The following is an 18,210-nucleotide window of genomic DNA, read 5'->3' as shown; positions in this document are numbered from 1 at the left end:
AGGAGCGTCCCAGGTGTGTGTGGGGTCCTCCAACACCAGCTGCTGCCTGAGTGAAGCCACATATGCGTCTGGAGCCTGTGCAACGAGGTATCCTCCCTCCCTCCAGGGCATGAATTGGAATCTCCCTGGTCCAAGTTTAAAATTTGACTTCCCTTTTTGCTCTCTGTTTCCTTGCTTCTCTGAGCCTTTTTCCCTCTCTTATAAAAGAGATTCAAAGCTTCTCACCAAGTTATTTTGGGTGCACTCAAACCTGAGGGTTTATTTCCTCTTCCCCAGTTTCATTCAGCAAATGGATGGAATCAAAATACCCCAAAGGTAAGAGGCATAAAGCAGCGATTTATCACCTGTGGGTTGGGTATTTGCATAGGGACAGCTGGAGCAGCTCATCACTGCCTCACGATATTTGGGACCTCAGCTGGAAAGGGGAAGGCTGGGCACTGCGTCTTTTGATGGCCTTTCCCTCACATGTGTGGCTCTCGGCGGAGACCTCATCTATGGCCGTCAGCCAGGGCGTTGACGTGTGCGGCTGCTCCATGTGACCTGGGGGCTTCCTCCCAGCATGGTGGCTGGGTTCCAGGGGCGAAGTCCTGAGAGAGAGCTAGGCAGCAGCTGGAACTTTTCACAGGACGCTGAACTCGATTGGTCAGAACAGTCACAAGACCACCCAGGTTCAAGGAGAAGGAAAACAGACTCCACTACCTGATGGAGAGCGACAAGGTTCTAGAAAGGCCTATGGGACTGGGACTAGTTCTAAGGCCATTTTTGGAAAATGCCTTCTGCCGCACCATTCAGTTGGTGATAGATGTTTCCCTCTCTGATGCAGCCACACTGATACTCTTTTAGTTCTTTGAAAGAACAATTTCTCTTCACTCCAAAGCCCTTGCACATGCTGTCCCCTCTACTTAGAGCCCTCTCTCCCTTTCCTTCCTCTCCCCTCCTGCTCCTCCACCCTAGCGGCCTGGCTGGCTTTTGCTTATCCTTTTGTCTCAGCGTAGTCCTCCCTCCTTATAGGAAGCCTTTCCTGACATCACTGCCGCCTCAGCCCTGGCCCCAACCTCTCAGTGACGACTGCTCTCCCAGTTTGATTTGGCACCTTGTTCTGGCGCTATCCTAATAGTGCCTATGAGGTAGTGCTGTGCCTGTGGGTATCCCCTGTCAGAGCTTAAGCTCCATAAAAGAGCTCTTTCTGCCTTGTATGCTGAGCAGTGCCTGGCACTTAGTAACCCTCAGTCAAATGGAGAAAATGGATTCAGCCTTCAGTGTCCACCCACTAGAGACAGTGACATGCACAGAATAGAGCATCAACACAGTTTAATGCATAGGGTTAGCAGGGTTATAGGACACACATGTACATATACACACACAGGCAAGCACCTAGTATTAAAGTAGGGACAATTGTAGGCTTAGACTGTCCTGTCAAGCCCCCTCTTGCAGGTAGAAGTGAAAGTGGAGCCGTGACATGAGTCACCCAGCTGGAGGCAGGTGCCTCCAGGACCAGCAGTCCCAGGCCTGCACTGTGAGAGGGGTGTTCCAGCGGATGAGAGCCCCTTCAGCTCTGAGTTGCAGTGACTGTGTTGGTCCAGTGATGATGCCCAGATACTGCCACTCATCATACCCTTCCCATGTGTCAACAAGAAGAAGGCATCCTCTTTCAGTCCCTGGCCCTCTTCCTCTCCCTCTCCCTCCCAGGTCAGGCCTGGACCACTTGTCAACCAGTTAGCTAGTGGGGATGAAAGAAGGCATTTAAAAAAACCAAGGCCGGGCTTCTTTTCATAAGCATTGAACATTTGCTTTGCTTTTATTAAAAGTAAACTTATGCCCTCACCAGTGATCTCAGTGGTTAGTGTTCAGTCCCTGGCCCAGGCTCTCCCCTTCCTTTTCCCCCTGCCTGCCTGCCTCCCTTCCTCACTCCTTTTCCCTCTCCCTCTTCCTCCCTTCCACTCTCTCTAAAAATCAGTGAAAAAATATCCTCAGGTGAGGATTGACTTAAAAAAAAAAGTAAACTTAAAAAAAATTTTAGATAATTTTTTTAATTGATTTGAGAAAGAGAGAAAAAGGGAGGGAGGGAGGGAGGAGAGAGATACACACATTAATTTGTTGTTCTACTTTATGCATTTATTGGCTGATACTTGTCTATGCTCTGACTGGGGATTGAACCTGCAACCTTGGAGTATCAGGACAACACTCTAACCAACTGAGCTCCAGTGTAGAGGGTTGAATTAATACTGTTCCTCAGACTGTGACATATTATCATTGGTCTGGGCAAGGCTGTTCTTTTAGTTTCCTTTGTTTGTACACTGATTTTTTTGTTTGTTTTTAAGAGGAAGGGAGAGAGAAACATCAATGATGAGAGAGGATTATTGATTGGCTGCCTCCTGCACACCCCCTACTGGGAATGGAGTCCATTACCCAGGCATGTGCCCTGACCGGAATGAAACCGTGATCTCCTGGTTCATAGGGTGACACTCAACCACTGAACCACACTGGCCGGGCTGTACATTGATTTGTATTATTCTTTTTCATTCCTATTTTCCATAGCCAACCTCGCAAATGTGCTTGATGTGTATTCTCTTATTGGTGTATTGTGAATTGTTGCCTGTGTGGATTTGTGGAGTTTTTATTATTGTTTTGGGATTTGGGCTTTAGTTAATCATATGCGTATGTTTTCCACTTAAGTCAAAGGATTGATGCCACAGACCCCTTTGTTTATTTTTTTAACTCGGAACTGTTTAGCTCTATCCTGTGTGTACATTTCGTCTGTTGCTACTGCCTACTCATCCTGTTCACAGTATACATGCACTACATGGTCTGTACCCATTCCCCATTCATCATCTGGGCTGCCTGCAGCAGCTCACTGCCTCCCTACTCGATCCTGTGCTGCCTTCTGATTGACCTGTGGGAGAGTTTCTCTGGGAAACAGAGCCAGAAGTGGGCTTGCTGGATCCTAGACCAGTGAACTAGCTTCATCATGGTTGAAGCTGGATGATGAATACTAGTAATTAGGGGCTCATTAAACTCTTTTTGTTTGAAAATTTCCATAATAAAAAGGTGGTGGTGTTTTTTTAAAGGAAATACATCCATCAGACTGCTGAAGCACTGGGACACCCCCACTGTCCGGGAAGTAGCTGTGGGGCCCCTAGGTATTCTCTGCTTGGGGTAGGAAGCCCAGGTCACCCAGTACTGCTCTTCCACCACCGCTAGGCACTTCCATCGGAGCAGGTTGTGGAGGCATCCTCTATAACTATAATGGGTTAGAAGTGAGGCTCTGCCTGCTCTAGTTAGTTGAGGATGGGGGCAGGGCTGACATTTTTCCTGCCCCTAGGACTTGCAAGGCCTACCCAGGTGTTAACTGAAGCAGGTTCCTTCATATCTTCTAAACACATTGCTGGTGGCAGGGGTGCTTGCGGTCTGCACACACATGGGCACATGTGATTGCTATCTGTGCCCCTTATCAAAACCACAGGTTGGGCAGGAAGCAGCATGACCACAGTGGGTTTTTAACCGACATTCTGTTTCATACACACTGTACCATCCTACTTAACCTTCACTGTGGTATGGCAGTTGCTCGGAGCCTTGAGTGATAGAAGGTAGCCTCTGCTGGGAATGGACTCAAACAACAGCCTAACATACACTTAATTTGTTATCTCTTTTCAGTTCAGCTGGGCCTTTCCACACAGTTGCACAAAGTGTGATATTTATTTATCCAACAGATATTTACAAGAGCCTATCAAATGCTGTGCTCTGGGGACACAGCAGTAAAAGAAAAAAACTCTGCCTTCAGTGAGCTTATATCGTAATGGGGTGACAGACAGCAGGTGCAATGGTGGTGAGTGCTACGAAGAAAATAAATTGGGTTGGGGTGGGGTGGGTTGAAAGTAGTGGCTGTTTTAGATGGGCTGTTTAGGAAGTGAGAGGGGCATTGTGGGGACCAAAAAGCAAGTGCAGCAATGGGGGCCAGGCTGGGGGAGGGGTGGCAGGTGGAGGAGGAGGAAGGTCACCTTTCTCAAAAGCTGCTGATAGTTGGAGAATTGGCTTTAGGATACCATAATGTGGAGGTCATTGGTACCCCTGGAAAGGTAATTTGGGGATTGGAGGAGTTCAAGAGGGAATGGGAGAAGAGGAAGTGAAGGAGGCCATTGCAGACAGCCCTTTGCAGGGTGTTTTTTATTGTAACTGGAGCAGTTGCTGAAGGTGTGGGTGGGATTGAGAGTGTTGTATAAGGTAGGACATATATGCTGACTCATTAGAGGAGGAAAATGTGTTTAACGAACTTGTTGTGAATGACCCCCCTGGGGTGCTTTAGCAAATGTTAAATGACTCTGATCTTGAAGGAGAGCCCTGGGAGGGCCTAGTTTTCTTTTTCCCTTGGAGTGCCCTCTTCTCCTTGCTAAAAGTAAGTCTGAAACATTTGGACTATGCTCAAAACATCTATTATAACATGCTTCACTCTTCTATCTTTAATCTTTTTGGGGGAGCTTAAACAGTAGAAATTTGTTTTCTTATGGTTCTAAAGGCCAGAAATGAAGAAAACATTCTACGTGTGTTGATCAGGGTCATTCACTCTTCCAGGGAGCTTAGAATTATTGACTTTCTTCGCTCATGTTTTGTGTCTGGAAGGTCTCTGGGAAATCCTTTTTAACTCGTTAGTCAGTAACTACTCGCTCTCTGGGGTCTTTCTGTCTCTTTCTGTATGGTACTCAGCCGTGGTGACAGAAAAGCATGCGGGCCTTCTCACACCCTGACAATTGTTCTTTTTGATAGAACTGATCATTCCACTGCCATTGAGCTCTCAACAACCCCATTCTATTCTTTTGACTTCTTCCTCTTTAGATGCCATTTCAAAGCACAGTTGTGGCCTATAGGACCATGTCCTCTGAGTCCCACCTCCGTATACTTCTGTGTTGGAGGTACACTTGAGCAGAACATGCCTTGCTGAGAAGGGGCCAGGACTAGGCTCAGGCAAGAAGCCAGCCTGCGTTCATTCTGCCAAATAGCCAAGCCCAGCCTGCAGTGTTGCTGCATGCCAGGGCCCAAGCAGGAGCTGGTACTTTTTATGACGTGAATACAGCAGTATGTGTTCTGCATCCTGAGCTTATATTGGGCGGCTTCTAGCAGACCTCCAGTGACCTGAAGGCCAAGGCTGTCGGCGTCAATAGATGCGAGTTCCACAGTGCCAGGCAAATGGTGTTTTTCAATATGAGCAGTCACTTAGATTTGAGTGTCATGTCCCTTTGCCTGGTAAGTCAGATACTGGCTGAACATGAACTGGCTGTGTATTCAAGCATTTTCCTTCTTGTCAATGAAAAATCCCTGTCATCTATATATGGGCACTGGGACAGTGCCTTCAGGAATTCCGAAATAAACTATTAGATAGATACTGTGTGAAACTTTCCTTCTTTGTCCTTTTCCCTTCCCTAACTCTCCTTTTCTCCTCCAACCCCAACCTCCAACCACTCACAATGTGCGTGCACACACAAGATGAAAAAAGCAAAGTCGGGTAAAGGTTAGATTTTTTTTTTTTTTTTTAATTTATAGAGGAAGGAAGTGGGGGAGAGAGAGAAAAAGAAACATTGATGTGAGAGAGATGCATCGATTGGTTGCCTCTTGCACGTGTTCCAACTAGGGATTCAACCCGAAACCTAGGCATATGCCCTGACTGGGAATCTAACTCACGACCTTCTGGTGCACGGGACAACACTTCAACCAATTGAGCCATACCCGCCAGGGCAAGGTTGGAATTTTTTAAAGTTATATAAATAAAGATCCCAGGACTTGGAAAAGATTATATATTCAGGAGAGAAAGAGGCCAGCAACAAGGTGGTTCCAAGCAGTCATGTTTTTCTAGGAAAATCTGCTGAGGGCACCTACAGAGACTAGATCTGCGTAGCTGGTGCCCTGCTCAGACAGCATCCCCTTGGGAGCTGGAGGAAGTGAGGCTTCCTCCTATTGCTAATGTGGAGGCAGTGCACAATCCAGGCGGGGGTGGGGGCGGGGGCGGGGGCGAGAGAACTTCCTTTTTGCCTAAGAACCAGATTTTATTGTCCTTTAGACTTTTTTGAGGGGAGTTGGACCTTGGCCCAACTCCTTGCTATTGAGTTTGTGAGGAAAAATGGAATTCTGCCTTCTCCTAAGAGTGTTCTCTGACATTGTTCAAACATCAGAAAACCCACTCCACAAGCTGCTGTGAGTGTTGGGTCCAGTAGGCGTAGGTGTGCGCTGTATTGGATATTGGAAGATGGGACAGCCATTAGGAGGAAAGCATGGTATTCAGCTAAATAACTAGGCATTTCCTGGCCAGACCTATTGTCTATCAGGGGTCCTCAAACTACGGCCCGCGGGCCATATGCAAATACAAATATTGTATTTGTTCCCGTTTGTTGTTTTGTTTTTTTTTACTTCAAAATAAGATATGTGCAGTGTGCATAGGAATTTGTTCATAGTTTTTTTTTTAAATTATAGTCCGGCCCTCCAACGGTCTGAGGGACAGTGAACTGGCCCCCTGTTTAAAAAGTTTGAGGACCCTGGTCTAGCCTGTGGCTAAAGAACTTAAATAAATTCTGGCTTGACCCTTTGGACAATCTAGTGACAATCTTTTGAACGGATGGTCCATCCTTTAAGTAAGACATCTCTAAAGTAAAAGCCAAATGTTTCTCTGGAGACTATGTCCACACTTTTTGAGTCATAATTGGATGTCCCTAACCTTGCCCAAGCATGGTAGCTAGGTAATCAGGGGCTATAATTCAACCTTCATCTTTCCTGGCCAGTAGTTTGGGACTTGATCACATGCTGAGGCTTTGATCTTTTTCTGTACTTGTACCTGCTCAGACTCAGTCATCAGACTGTGATGTCCTTACACCCCCTCTCCCCATCATCGACTTCCCACACAGTCCTTCCAGGTCCTCTCTCTGGAAGAAATGGGTTAGAAGGTCAAAGGAAACAGGACCAATTAGGAGCTGTAGTTTCCCATTCTTCACTTGGCTGGAATGCTGTTGTTGGGCTCCACCTGCCAGGATTGCAGGCTGGACTTGCTGTAGCAGCAGGATGGGGTGGATGTCAGCAGGCACACATCCATGTGCTCACGCTGCAGTTTTTGCCTTTGTTCCCACTGTAGATATCTCCATTGAGCCTGTTCCTGTTTGTAGTAAGTGAACAGGAATCAATGTATTGGTTTTGTGATTGGGATTCAGTCTCTATTTTTTTAATACCTATATATGTACTTTTTATATATTCATTGATTCTAAGGCCACATACATTTCATAATTTAACAACTCTAAAATCAGGATGTGCCTTGCCATCACATCTTAAAATTACAGGTGGCAGCTTTTTATTCTCTTGGAGGTTCATAATGGTGTCTTTTAAAACCGATGAGCTCATAGAGTCCACAAAATACATATGTAGGGTCAACTTTTTTACTTACTAGTATTTGACTGAAGAATTTGTGTATTTCCTAAAATAGGCAATTTTACCAACAAGTCTCAGTATATTTGAGTTGTACTGGATGCAAATAAACTTGCACTTACCCTGGTAAAATGGCCACCCCACATTGCACATGCTTTGCTCTGCACAGTCACTCCCACATCATCTTTGGTTGGGTTTTAGAATAATGCTGACAGTAGAGAGTAGGCAAAGACTATGCAAATATTCCTAAGTAGCTTGTACAAGGCCACCTGACTAGTGAGAGCCTGTTTCTTCTGACTCCTCTATGATTTTCTTTGTTCCAAACCAATCAGTCTAGAATCCAGAAACAGCAAAAATATGTTTGGGGTGGAATAGACCATGCTGAGAGAAGAGAATGTAGATCACTACTGACAGAAACTTTTTAGTAGGTAAAAATTGGGAATCCAAACGTCCACAGAATAAAATAGCTAAGCACAACGTATCACTATAAAATGCATAGACACTGCAAGTGATAAGTATGTAGATTGTGGCTGATACAAATAAGTAAGTGTATTTAATGAGCAGAATATTACTATCTAGGCAGAGAGGACTCTGGGAAGGTAGTGGCTGGTATACATGTCTTTCTTAGCTCTTTGATCTCTTCCGATGCCAAGCAGAGGGGCAGGCAGGCAGGGCTCAGAAGGAGTTGGAAAGGCTGAGCTCCTGAGAAAATGCAAAGGTAGAAGTTATGGGGGAGAAGATAAGAGACCTGGAAGATGGACATTTGACATATAAGTAGCAGGAGTACTACAAGGAGAAAAAGGCAGAGGAAGGGTGTATCAATCAGGACAGGCTAGTAGAACTAGGTTATAATATAATAACAAAACAGTCCTATAAGCTTAGTAGTTTAACTCAGCAACTTTATTTTTTCCCCACGCTACAGTATCCGGTACAGGTCAAATAGTGTTGGGGAGGGGGGGTTGGGGGATGGGTTCTGTTGATTGTTGTTACTCGGGAACCAAGGTGATAGAGGCTTCATCTCACTGCAGCAATGCAGGTAATGTTGGGGAATCATGAATTAGTGCTTAATGTGCACTTGGAAGAACATGCATTACTTCTGCTCTCATTTCACTGTCCAAAGCAAATTATAAACCAGCCTTTAACTTCAAAGGGAGCAGGCAAATGCAGTCCTACTATACAGTGGGGCCTTGACTTACGAGTGTCCCGACTAAGGAGTTTTTCGAGATACGAGCCATCTCTCAGCCGATTTTTGCTTTGAGTTGAGAGCTAAAATTCGGGTTACGAGCCAGCTTCAGATACCCCACCGCTAGTTAGCACAGCGAACGTCACTGTGAACGCCACAACATCAGCCCAGCATCACGTGTCTCACTTGTTCACTGTTGATTTAACATATGAGTAATTTGAGTTACAAGCTCCGTCATTGAACGAATTAAACTCCTAAGTCAAGGCCCCACTGTATAGCTAAAAGGAGGAAAGCTGGAAAAATTTGGTGAATGGCACTCATAGCTTACAACTAGGGGAAATAACTAAGACGCATCTAAGCATATTCTGGTAAAATTACTGAATTCTAAGGGTGAAGAGGAAAATGTTTCAGGCCAAAGGAACATATTATTTACGAAGAAAAAAGAATCACACTGGCATCAGATTTTCTATAAGTTGTACCAAGATGCTATATAAATAAACCTACAGATCACTAAAGGGAAAAAGGAAGGCATCATAGAATCTGATGCGCAGGCAGACTTTCATTCAACATAGTACTGGAAGTCCTAGCCAGAGCAATTAGGCAGGAAAAAGAAAACACATTCAAATCAGAAAGGATAAAAGTAAAATATCAAATGGTATGATATTATCTATATATATAAAAGCCTAAGTGACTGTTTGACCCGTCGCTATGATGCACACTGACCACCAGGGGGCAGGCGCTCAATGCAGGACCTGCCCCCTGGTGGTCAGTGTGCTCCCACAGCCAACCTCCCCAGCTGGCCAACCTCCCACACCCCAATCGCCAGCCAGGCTGAGGGACCCCACCCGTGCACGAATTCGTTAACCGGGCTTCTAGTTATATAGAAAATCCTAATGACTCCTCCAAAACTTAGAACTAATTACCAAATTCAGTAAAGTAAATGAACTGTTAAAAAAAGAAGTTAAGAAAACAATTCCACTTACAATAACATCAAAAAGAGTGAAATACTTAGGAATAAATTTGACTAAGGAGATGAAAGATCTGTACATTGAAATCTATAAGACATTGGAATAAATTGAAGACATAAATAAATGGAAAGATGTTCCCGTGTTCATGGATTGGAAGAATTAATATTGTTAGTTGTCCATACTGCCAAAAGTGATCTACAGATCCAATGCAATCACTATTAAAATTCCAGTGGTGTTCTTCACAGAAATAGAAAAAACAATCCTAAAATTCACATGGAACTGCAAAGACCCTAAATAGCTAAAACATCTTGAAAAATAATAAAGCTGGAGGCATACTTGCTGAATTTGAACTGTGTTACAAAACTGTTGTACTCAAAACAGTATGGTATTGGCAAAAAAACAGGCACATAGCCCTGGCCACTGTGGCTCACTTGGTTGGAGTGTTGTCCTGTGCACCAAAAGGTCCTAGGTTCCATTCCCGATTGGGGCACGTGCAGGAGGCAACTGATTGATATTTCTCTCTCTCCCCCTCTCCCTTCCTTTCTACAGAATCAATGAAAAACATCCTCAGGTGAGGATTAAAAAATAAAATAAAATCAACACAGACCAGTAGATCAGAATAGAGAGTCTAGAAAAAATTATATATGCTCAATTAATTTTTGACAAGGGCACCAAGAATACACAATGGGGAAATGATAATCTCTTCAATAAATGATGTTAGAAAAACAATATCTACATACAAAAGAATGAAATTGGACCCTCTAGCTTACACTATACACAAAATCAACTCAAAATGGATTCAAGAGCATAAGATCTGAAACCTCAAAAACTTGTATAATTGAAATTTACTGAAATGTTAAGCATTCTCCCCTGCCCCCCCCCCCCCCCCAAAAAAAGGGTAACTGTGAAGTGATCGATGTGTTAATTAGCTCAGTTGTGGGAATCCTTTCACAATTATACCTATGTCAAGTCATTATGCTGTGCACTTTTTAAAAAGAATTTATTAGTTGATATGCAAGAGAGAGAAATTTATTGTTCCATCCATTTGTGTATTTATTGCTTGATTCTTGTATGTGCCCTGACTGGGGATTGAACCCCCAATCTTGGCGTGTCGGGACAACACTCTAACCACCTGAGCTACCCAGCCAGAGCTGCACTTTAAATGTATTGTAATTTTATTTGTCAACTTTACCTTAATAAAGCTGAAGAGAGAGAGAGAAAAAAGAATCCTATAGTTACGATATTCATTCAACTGCTTAACTGTCACTCCTTCAGAGAGGCCTTCCCCGACCACTAGCTAACTTAACACACATACACATCTCACTGCTTGACACTTTCCAGTGGCTTATTATAAAAATTTCAAACATACACAAAAGTTGAAAATTTAACTTATGAAGCTTATTTTTTAAAATTATTTTGTTATTTATCTGTTTTTTAACATCTTTTTTTTTTTTAAATCCTCACCTGAGGGTATTTTTCCATTGATTTTTAGAGAGAGGGAAAGAGAAATATCGATGTGAGAGAAACATCAATTGGTTGCCTCCTGCACTTGCCCTGGAGCCCGCAACCGAGGTACATGCCCTTGACCGGAATCAAACCCAGGACCCTTCAGTCCACAGGCTGATGCTCTATCCACTGAGCCAAACTGGCTAGGGCATGAATCTTATTTTTGATGCATTTCATTTTTAATACAGTAATCAGCACACCATCTAAATGTTTCATCATGTTTGTCACTAACAGTTCAGTATTTGCTTATGCTTTTTTTCCTGGTTGAAGTACAATTTACAAACAATGAAATCTCAAATATTGATAGTACATTCATTGAATTTTGACAAATGCATGCATATATGTAACCCAAATCCTCTTTGTGATGTAGAACATTTTCATCACCCCAGAAAGTTCTCTAATCCCCTTTTCAGTCTTTCTCTGCCCCAGTCCTACCTCATAGAGACAGCCATTGTTCTGATTTTTCTCCACCATAGGTTAGAGTTCCCTATTCTAGAACTTCATATAATTGGAATCATAATATGTGCTCTTTTGTGTCCTTCATTAGCATGTCCTTTTTAAAAATATATATGTTTTAATTGCTTTCAATGAGAGGGAAGGAGAGGGAGAGAGAGACACATTACTGATGAGAGAGAATCATCAATCGACTGCCTCCTGCACGCCCCCGACTGGGGATCTAGCTCGCAACCCGGGCATGTGCCCTGACTGGGAATTGAACCGTGACCTCCTGGTTCATGGGTTGACGTTCAACCACTGAGCTGTGCCAGCTGGGCAGCATGTCCTTAATAGTCATGGATGTTGTTACATGTATCAGTGCTTTGTTGCTTTTTATTGCTTAGTAGTGTTCTATTGCATTCCATGGTTATACCGCAGTTTGTTTATCCATTCTGTTGACAGACAGTTGGGTTGTTCCAGTTTTTGCCTGTTACGAATAAAGCTGTGTTGGACATTCTTATACATATCTATTTGTAGACGTATGTTTTCATTTCTTTGGGGTAAATATTTAGATGAGGAATTGCTTGGGTTAGGTTAAGTGTATATTTTTATAAGGAACTACGAAATCTTTTCCCAAAGTGACTGTGTCATTTTGTACTTTGTCCAACAAAGTGAAAGTTCCAGTTTCTCCACATTCTCACCAACATTTGATGTTGTAAGTCATTTACATTTTTATTTGGCATTTTAATTAGGGCTCTCCAGAGAAACAGAACCATGGGGGGAGGGGGGGGAGAGAGAGAGAGAGAGAGAGAGAGAGAGAGAGAGAGAGAGAGGGAGGGAGGGAGGGAGGGAGGGAGGAAGGAAGGAAGGAAGGAAGGAAGGAAGGCGGGGGGAGAGAAAGTCAGGAATTGGCTCATATAACCAAGGAAGCTGAGGTCTCATAATCTGCCAGAAATCCCAGGAGAGCCCATTGCCTTTAGTCCCAGTCCCAGTCTGAAGGCTTGAGAACCAGGAGAACTGATGGAAACAGGTGAGCCCCAGGCCCTGGAACAGAAAGAAGTCTGGAGGTTGAGTCCAGGAAAGCAGTGTTGAAAGAGACAGAAGCTAGAACTCCTGGACCTTTACCTAGTCCAGAATGTTCTCCAGGAGAGACCAATCCACACCTCAGCCAATCATAGACTGTGGTTTCCAGAGGGATAGGGGAGGGGAATGGATACCCCTGCTCTTGGGGACACATCTCTGCAGTAAGAGAAAGTCATCCCGTGTTACTTCTTGCTCTAACACTTGCAGTATGTCCCACTGGATCAAATTCATTTAGTCATGTCTCATTTTACCGACATGAAGCACCACCAGGATGTGAGAGGGACAGATCCAAGCTGGAAACCAGGAACTGGACAGTAGGGACGCATTGTTGGTGGTAGGTCTCTCTGAGCCCCTAGGTGAGAGGAGTCCCCATTCTCCTCCCCCCCCCCCGCCCCCCCCCCCCCCCCCCCAAGACAAGAGGTCCTGCCTGAATGGCATGGCTTCATACTCCCTGGTTGCTTCTTTTGAATCTTCTCTGTTTAGGTGATCCCAGAGACATGCAGAACTGGGGCAGCGTTAAAATAGTGCATCAGCATAGAGGGAGGGTCAAGGAGGGAACTGGGGCAACATGCAGAGCACAGGTCTGAGAAATCAGGTCTTAAAGGAGAAGGTTGCAGTTTTGCAGAATGAGAAGTAAGTGGTCCCCGGAGAACAAGAACTTTAATTTTTATTGCAAGATAAATGTTCAAGAGGATTGGGAGAATTATAACTTGAGCCAGTTGCCGCTGTCCTGGCAGTAAGAAGGGGTCAAGACCCTGCACTGGGTGGCGAATACAGGTTTGTCACCTCTGTTCCCTGGTCTCTGGTCCCGCTGAGGATTCCCCACTTGGGCAGGACACTGTTGAAAGAGAGGAAGCAGCTGGGTTCTTCTGGCTGATCAAACTGTCCTCGGCTTTTCTGACTGTATAACCTTGAGCTGGTCTCTTGGTTCACTCCCGTCACTTTGTCGGTGGCAAATTGTAAAGACACAACATGTGCAGGGCACTGCCTCTAAAAGTCAATTAGATGGAAGAGAGAGGAAGGCAGCTGGTGCACTTACTGTCTGTTCACCTGGCTTCCAGGGCAATGGGCAGGGTCTAGTCTCAGATGCAGTTATGGGATCTCCTGGGAACTCCACCTGTTGCTTTCTCATGAGGGAAAATCAGGCATCTCCTATCTGCTTCCTGAGTGCTGATGAAGGTCTCATGAAATTTAACAAAATCATGTCAGTTGGACAGCTTTGCAGGACTGATTTTAATTTGATTTGGACTTTTTTCCAAAATGGTATCAACATTTCCTAGACATCTTAACCTTTAGATAGCTCATGAAGATCGCAGAATTTATCATTTCATAGGGCTGTTGGTGTTGAATCATGACAGGACAATTATGAGAAAAGATTGGGGCAGTAGAGGGGTAGAATCCATCTTGAGCAACAATGACCTTTCAGGAAGAAGGTGGGAAAGACATTAGTTTTTTCCCTAAAGTTTTCCATTTCTCTAACCTGTTGCCTTTTAATTTCCATTTAAAAGGTAATTTGCAAACTCAGCATCTTACAGCCAGTGCTGTAGGCTCCGGGGCCAAGTGGAAAGCAGAACTCTGTCCTTCCATATTAACAGAATTCCCTGGGGAAAAAATTTTTTTTTCATTGTTTTAGTTTATGGAATTATCCAGGACTGTGGGTACTTCAGGAGAAATTGGGACTACATGGAAGATTTTAAATTAGTATTTAGTAATACTGGTGCCTGTGGCATTTAGGTTGTTTCTGCAGTGTAACTCCTCTGCTAGTCATACAGCTTGGTGAGGAGGTGCACTGGCTGTCAGACTTCCTGGGTGTTGCGTACCAGCTCTGGTTATCTTGGGCAAGTGACTTTCCTTGATGTCCTCTTCTGCAAAATAGAGTTAACATTAGTACCCACTTCATACTGTGTCAACGAGAAGACATGTGAAGCCCAGTGGTTGCCCATAGTAATGACTCAATAAACGTGACCTGTTATTATGTGCAAGAGTGGGAGCTTTGGGAGATTAACAGGGACCGTGGTCCACATTCGCTGTAGGAAAGTGCCGTACAGGTGCTCTGGAAGTTTAAAGGAATCAGAATTAGCAAGCAAACTGGCCACCCCCTCACACACTGCATGGTCTCGGCCTATGCACCCTATGCTCCATCCCCCTATCTCTCGGCCCCCAGTCCTCCTGTGCCTTCCTCCTTGTCAAGGGTTGCCATGTGTGATGAAGGGGCCACCACATACATTTGATTAGCTGCTTTTTAGCGTGCTTTCAAGTTTCTTATTTCATTGGCTTCTAGCAAGAGTCAGGTAAATGACTATTTTTCATTTTAGGAAACTGAGGTCCAAGGAGGCTGTCTTGGCATTTTCTACTTACATAATTGACTTCGAGTTATGTCTTGAGCCTTACCCCTTTCCTCCACCACCTCCCCCCCCCCCCCCCCCCCCGCATCCAGAGATAGTGATCCAAGTGGCCCTAACCTTGCTTTTGCTGGAATGTAGGTCTCTTCCTACTATAGTGGCATGTCCTCCCAATCCAGCTCTTTCTTAAAACCCTGTTCTGAGGTATGTCTTCCCAGCACCACCTAGTAATTAACTCCATTCTGAAACTACCTACCTGGAGATAGCATCAGATCCCTCAGGTTAAGGGCTCAGTCCCATAAGACTGCCTCCCCCACTCCTCCTTTCAAACACCAATTACAAGTCCAGGTTGTCATCTCTGCTTCTGACCAACTGGCTGTTAATCAGAGGTTCCCACAATCCCCTCCTTACTTTCATGCCATTTGTTAGAGCAGCTTACAGAACTCAGAGAAACATTTCAGTACTAGACTACCAGTTTATTATAAAAAGGTATAACTCAGGAACAGCCAAGGGAAGAGATAGATAGGACATGGTATGGGGAAAGGGCCCGGAGCTTTCATGCCTTCTTCAGGGGCACCCCTCTCCCTGGATCTCTCCGTGGTCATCAACCTGAGAAGCTCTCCGATCCCTGTCCTTTTGGGTTTCTGTGGAGCCTTCATTACATGGGCTTAGTTGATTAACTCATTGGCCATTGGTGGTTGAGCTCAATGTCTAGCCCCTCTCCCCTCCTCAAAGTCTATTACGTAAGTGGGAGGTTGGGGGGTGGGACTCGAAGTTCCAACCCTCTCATCAGCTGAGGGTTCCCCTGGAAGCCAGCCCCTAGCTTTAGTTTACCGAGGGGCTTTCCAAAAGCCGCCTCATTCACATAAACTCTGGTGTGGTTGAAAAGGGCTTGTTATGACTAATAAGACCCTCCTTTCACCTCATGGCTCTGGAGTTATTTTTCAGGAATTGATGACAACAGACCAAATACTATTGGTCTTAGGATGTTCGGAAATCTCAAGGGTTTTGGGTGCTCTGTGCCAGTAACGGGACAAAGACCAAACATATATTTATTATGAATCACAGCATCACACCTGTGAACAACTTTCCTCTGATGGAAAGGACTTCCGATTGGGAGCTAAGAATCTGATTCTAGTCTCAACCCTGCTCCCTCAGTTTGACCTGATGGTCTAGCTGGGGCCTCTTTCTTTATCTGTACAACTTGGTTTTTCCTGGGAAATAAATGATCAGTGATGTTCCCTTGTAGTCCTTGTTGGGTGGCTGCTTCCCAGCCCTTTAGCTGTAACTCCTCTCCTTTCCTGCAATCGATGAATCACATTGGGATTTAGGGATTGGCTAATGCTGTTATTGCGATAACCATGACTCTGTTCTAAGTTATCAGGAAAGTGAAGGATGTGTGGGGTGTAAGGTTTTTTATTAGTAACAAATCACTTTAACACCTACCAGTGTCTGTGTCAGGGCCTGATCCAGACCTCATTGCATCCGTCCTGGCCTGCCCACAGCCCTGGGCCCTCGGCCTGCAGACAGAGTGCTGACTTAGCAAGTTTAAAGTAGACATATCCTGTAGTCACTTCAATTGTTGCAAAACTGGTATTTTGAGTCAGAAAAGAAAGTGAGCCAACCTCTGAAGAAAATGAGACAATCTTCTAGTGCAGCGGTTCTCAACCTGTGGGTCGCGACCCCTTTGGCAGTCGAGCGACCCTTTCACAGGGGTCGCCTAAGACCATCCTGCATATCAGATATTTACATTATGATTCATGACAGTAGCAACATTACAGTTATGAAGTAGCAACGAAAATAATTTTATGGTTGGGTCACAACATGAGGAACTGTATTTAAAGGGCCAGAAGGTTGAGAACCACTGTTCTAGTGGCTGGTCATTCTGTGGAATGCTATTTGATATAAATATAGGTTTATTTGCAGGGAACAGGCATGAGGGCAGGTCCAAGGTTGCCTGAGTAAGGCCACGTGGAGAGGAAAGACATTGGTGAAGGGGTGGAATTCTCCTGTCCTAGAGCAGCTAACAGTCCACACAAACTCCCAACCTTTTTATCTATTTCATAAGAAATGTCACTTATGAAATTAGATATTACCAGCATCTAGTAAAATTGTACATGGAACATTCTGATTGAAAATTAATAGAAGAGCCAAATCTTCACAATAGCTTCTTAATAGTATTGGATCTTTTGGTAGAATGGAAAAATATCCATTGAAAATAATTTCAATAAAAGTAAAATGGGGGGAAATTGGAAATAGTTTCTCGGTGTTTATAAAAATAGCCCTGGCAGTGCTCAGTGGTTGGAGTGTTGGCCCGAGTACTGAAGTGTCTTGGGTTCGATGCCCAGCAAGAGCACATCCTTGGGTTGCAGGTTTGATCCCCAGACCCGGTCAGATGCATGTGGAGGCAACCAATCTGTATGTCTCTCACATGGATGTATCTCTCTCTCCCTCTCTCTCTCTCTCTCTCTCTCTCTCTCTCTCTCTCTCTCTCTCTCCTCCCCCACTCTCCCTTCTCTCCCCCCTCCCCAATGTTCTCCCCTCCCACCCCACCCCTCCCTTCCACTCTCCTTGAGTGAGGATTAACAACAAAAATAGTTTATAAAAAAATAAGTCAAGGGACTGTTTGCTTCATGAAGTTCAGCTCAGAAGATTCTCAACTGAAATCTCCAGTACTGATGGAATTCTGATGAAACCCCTTGGGTGTGTAAACAGTCCACACTTGGGAAAAGAACCCTGTGTTTGCCTGGTGTTGTGAAACAGCTGTTACTCTCAGTGGCATATGGCCAAGGCACACAAGACATTTGGGAGCACTCTGGCTTGCACACTCAGAGGACAGCTGCCTTAGCCCAGGGAGGCAAAGGTGCTCTGAGTGAGGGATGGCGATGCTGATGACAGTAGGAATTACTCCCACAGGGCACCCAACCTAGTGGTTCGAGGGCTGTGAAGTGGAAGGGTGTTCAATGCTTTGTTGTTCAAATACAGATTATTTAGTTGCTCTGATTTGATGCCTGTCTATTCCCATTGCCCCTTAGACCCCCTTAGAAAAGTGCCTAAAAGAAAATAAAACTCAAATTAGCAGTCGGTGACTTCTGATAAACTTCAATGCGGAGCATATGACTGGGAGAGCACTAGTAAAAAATGGGAATCGGGGGCTGTGATAAAATAACAAAATTTTGGGTGATTTAATGAAGGAGGAATCAAGTCTAGGATATATCTAGATTTAAATTCTCCATGTCAACTCTGGCCCCACATGGCCATAGTCATTTAAGAGTATCTACATTTATAATGAATA

General features: G+C 44.5%; 1 protein-coding gene across 6 annotated transcripts in view; it reads left to right on the top strand.

The window, feature by feature from the left end:
* The window catches only part of ZNRF1 (zinc and ring finger 1), a 98,237-nt gene that overhangs the window by 66,350 nt on the left and 13,677 nt on the right, over nt 1-18,210 (top strand). The gene's annotated exons all lie outside the window — the stretch shown is intronic.

Source organism: Myotis myotis, unplaced genomic scaffold, assembly GCF_014108235.1.
Source record: "Myotis myotis isolate mMyoMyo1 unplaced genomic scaffold, mMyoMyo1.p scaffold_m19_p_19, whole genome shotgun sequence".
Taxonomy (NCBI): Eukaryota; Metazoa; Chordata; class Mammalia; order Chiroptera; family Vespertilionidae; genus Myotis; species Myotis myotis.
Note: the sequence above shows the minus strand (reverse complement) of the source record. Positions and strands in the feature narration are given on the sequence as shown.